Raw genomic sequence first — 3,819 nt, 5'->3', positions numbered from 1 at the left:
GATTGTTAGATAGAAAGATGATAGATAGATAGATAGATAGATAAAGTACTATTAAAAAAAAAGCCTTTTGGGCTTCCCTGGTGGCGCAGTGCTTGAGAGTCCGCCTGCCGATGCAGGAGACGCGGGTTCGTGCCCCGTTTCGGGAAGATTCCCACATGCCGCGGAGCGGCTGGGCCCGTGAGCCATGGCCACTGAGCCTGCGCGTCCGGAGCCTGTGCTCCGCAAATGGGAGAGGCCACAACAGTGAGAGGCCCGCATAACGCAAGGAAAAAAAAAAAAAAAAAAAAAAAAAAAAAGCCTTTCAAAAAACTAAAGTAAGAGATAGACATCTAATGAGATTGAAGTCTTTTGGAAGAAGGATGATATCCAATATGCTGATGAGAATTATGGTATAAATATTATCAAATAGAATGGTTTAAATACATTTTTTCTCTTCAAAGCATTGTTTAATTTAAAAATCTGTTTTCACTTTGACATCATTGGTAAGCAGTTGAAAAAGCAAATTATAGGCTAGGTAGCTCCTCTTTTCTGTCTTTTTTCCCCCCTTGTTTGGGTAAAATTCAAACATCTGTAAATTAGGATTTACAAGGAAGGAAGAGGATTATAAACTTTCATTACAATTACAGGCTCATCAGACAACAACTGTTGTCTAGTTATAACTGTATCTAATCCCTTGACTGCTTACAGTAGAGAAAGAATATTTTTCTTTTCCAACAATATTCGTAAAAGATAGTGAAGGCAATTAGACCTTCACTGTGAGATGTTTTCACTGTGAGAAACATACTTCAGTGGTGTCCCCTCTGATGGAATTTGATGGACTCAGACTACTGTATGGGTCCCTTCTATCTCACTGAAGAATTTTTTGCTCATAAGTGAGAGTCAGGTCTTTCCTCTAGAGATTTTCCTATTTTAAGTTTTGTTTTTTTTTTTTTTTTAAGCTTTGCCCATGGTTCAAGAGCATTTGTATTTACAACTCTATGCATTATTTGAAAATACTGTCCTAGAGATATTTATGCATTTTCCAAAGTTTGATGATGCTTATAATTTTGGGTTTGTCATTCAGCAAGTAAATACAGAATTTGCATAACATTTATAATTATGCAATTATGCCATTTAAAAAGATAAAAGAGATTTTCTGTATGAGGAAAAGGCTTTGCTGAAAAGGAAGCAGTCAAAAGTATAAAAGTGCTTTACCTTACACTTTACCATCATTGTAAAGTTGTTGATAGAAAGTTCCTTTGTCCTCTTTTGAGGTGAGTTCCATTGCCTGATCTGCTACTGGTGCAGTGCATAGGATTCCTGGATTCTCAGACTCATCATTATTTGTGGAGAAAACCTTTCAGTTGTTCATTTATTTGTAGCATTTAACAGACTCCATGTGAAGAAATGGATAAATTAATGTAGGGAATTGGGCCAAAATTATCATGATTTCATTTAAAAAGGAATGATCAAAGTGTACATTTTATTTTCACTTGGAACTGTTTAGATAAGTTGCCACGAATTGGAAAGCAAGTGTAAATGTATCAGACTCAACAAGTTAGAAAGTTTGATTTATAATACTACCTAAATTCATCCTTTCAGCCTGAATACAGACAGGTATTTTATGAGATTTTTATTTCCCTATTTGCTCAATTCCAAGATTTATGAGAGTTCTAATTTGAACCATGGCAGAAATGCCACCACAGAAACAGTGGGGGGCTTTCTCCACAACATTTTATTATAATTGTTTCCAGGCCCCAGGGCATACTATCATGTGGAAGTATGTATTTTAAAATGGTGTTTCAAATTTATTTAGCCTTTTAAACTTTTAAAGTAAAAATCTATTCTTTTTTAGTTCGTTTTTAGAGGGGGAGTTATTCTGGTTCATTCTCTTTTGATTAGCCTTGGCATATTTCTTGGTTAGCTCTTGTTGGACACTACATTTTCACAAATAGCCAGAATAGATTTCAGTGTTCAGTGAGCTAGATTATTCATATTATATGAATGTGGTTAGAGCACTCAATGAAACTAAACATTTCATGATTGTCTATTATTATGAGCTGTTTCCAAGTGAGCTTCTTAAAATACTTTTTAAAGGGGAAAAATAAAAGTAAATGTGATATTGTCATACAAAGAAAGTCTCTAAATAATGCCACATTTGACTTGAGGTGGCTGTTAGGGTTAATATCAATGGAAATTTCCTAATGTAGCTTAGGGACCATTGATTTATCTTAAAAAAAAAAATCACCAGATCACACAATGACAATATTCAAATTAGAAAATGTTAAAAATATATCAAGTCTTTTTAAAGAAATGACCTATCAACCTTAGACGTAAGAAAACCATGTCTGTAACTCAAATTATGAAATAACAAGCCAACATTTCTGTGAGAGAATGGTAGACTCTAACACAACAAGTAGAGGCTAGTCATAGTTTTTCTATCTACCCTGTGACCTTAAATAATGTCACTGTTCACATCCCATGGTGTGATATCATAATACTAAAGGTCTTGTAGAGAAAAATAATCCACTCAAAGAGGTTGAAGTAAGGTATTATTGATATAGGAAGGAAAATAGATACACTTCTCTTACTTACACGATTCTAAATCACAGGAAAAAGTCATACTGGGACCTAATGGAATATTTTAAGAGAAAACTAGAAAAAAAAGAAAAAATAAAAAGCACCAAGTGGAAACTTCTGAATTATTTTGTAAAATAATAGTCAAAGTTAATGACTAAAAATCCATGACTTTCATCTTAATGAATTACCATTTTAGAATCAAATAGTGGCAATTAAAGCATTTTTTTCTTATCATCAAAATGTGAGTTTTTAAAAAATCACATTTAACACTCCTCATTTATCCCTACACCTTTTAGAGGAACAACAACAACAAAAAATCCTACAATATTCCTCATGGTCACAACATGTAATGCAAAACATGTAATGATAAAATGCAATTCAGGACAATTTAAATTGTATTTTATAGGAAAAAGAAATAAGGAAATAAAAGGTGTTTGTTATACCTAGAATAAAACATGGCATGAAAAGAAAACTCTCTTTAATTCTTAAGGCAGTGATCCTTAGTGCATGTTCTGAGAACCACCTCCCTGAGAATTACCTGTGAAGCTTGTTAGAAATGCTGCTGATACCTGGGCTCTCTGCCAGATCTACTGAGCCTGAATCCAGGGAAATGAAATTCAGAACCTGTTTTACTACATACGTAGTCACAGATGCATCTTTAGTGTGGACAACTTTCAGAATTACTCTCTTAAAGGTAAATCTTTAGCCTATATGATGACTTAGAATTACTGGCCAAATCAGAGTAAACCAGTGGGATGAGATTAACTCGGAAACACATGGAATAAAGAGAAGTTAAATATTTTCTGTTGCATTCTTGGGTTTGTAGATTATCTTCTACATGGTAGCTTTCATCCAATGTATATTAAATCAATAGATAAATGGAATTTCATCCATAACAGAGGCAAATATCATTTAGATACAAAATATACATGTTAGAATAGGAGATCACAATGAGGACTTTTCAAAGGAAACATTTTATCTACTATATGTATATGATACTTGGAACATAGAAGATAAATAATTTAAGTTACAGAGAAGGTAACAAGGAAGGGGCAAGCTTAAAGATAATCATAAACTCTTTAGCAAGTCCCTAATATAAGAGAGAGAGATGAATTTGCTAGCCATTACTTTTTTAAACTTTTGATATATATATATATATATATATATATATGTCTTTTTTTTTTTTTTTTGACTGTGCCGCCTAGCATGTGGGATCCTAGTTCCCTGACCAGGGATCGAACCCGGCCCCTGCCCTGGAAG

Source organism: Lipotes vexillifer, unplaced genomic scaffold, assembly GCF_000442215.2.
Source record: "Lipotes vexillifer unplaced genomic scaffold, Lipotes_vexillifer_v1.1 scaffold280, whole genome shotgun sequence".
NCBI classification, from domain to species: domain Eukaryota; kingdom Metazoa; phylum Chordata; class Mammalia; order Artiodactyla; family Lipotidae; genus Lipotes; species Lipotes vexillifer.
This window is presented reverse-complemented; position numbering follows the sequence as displayed.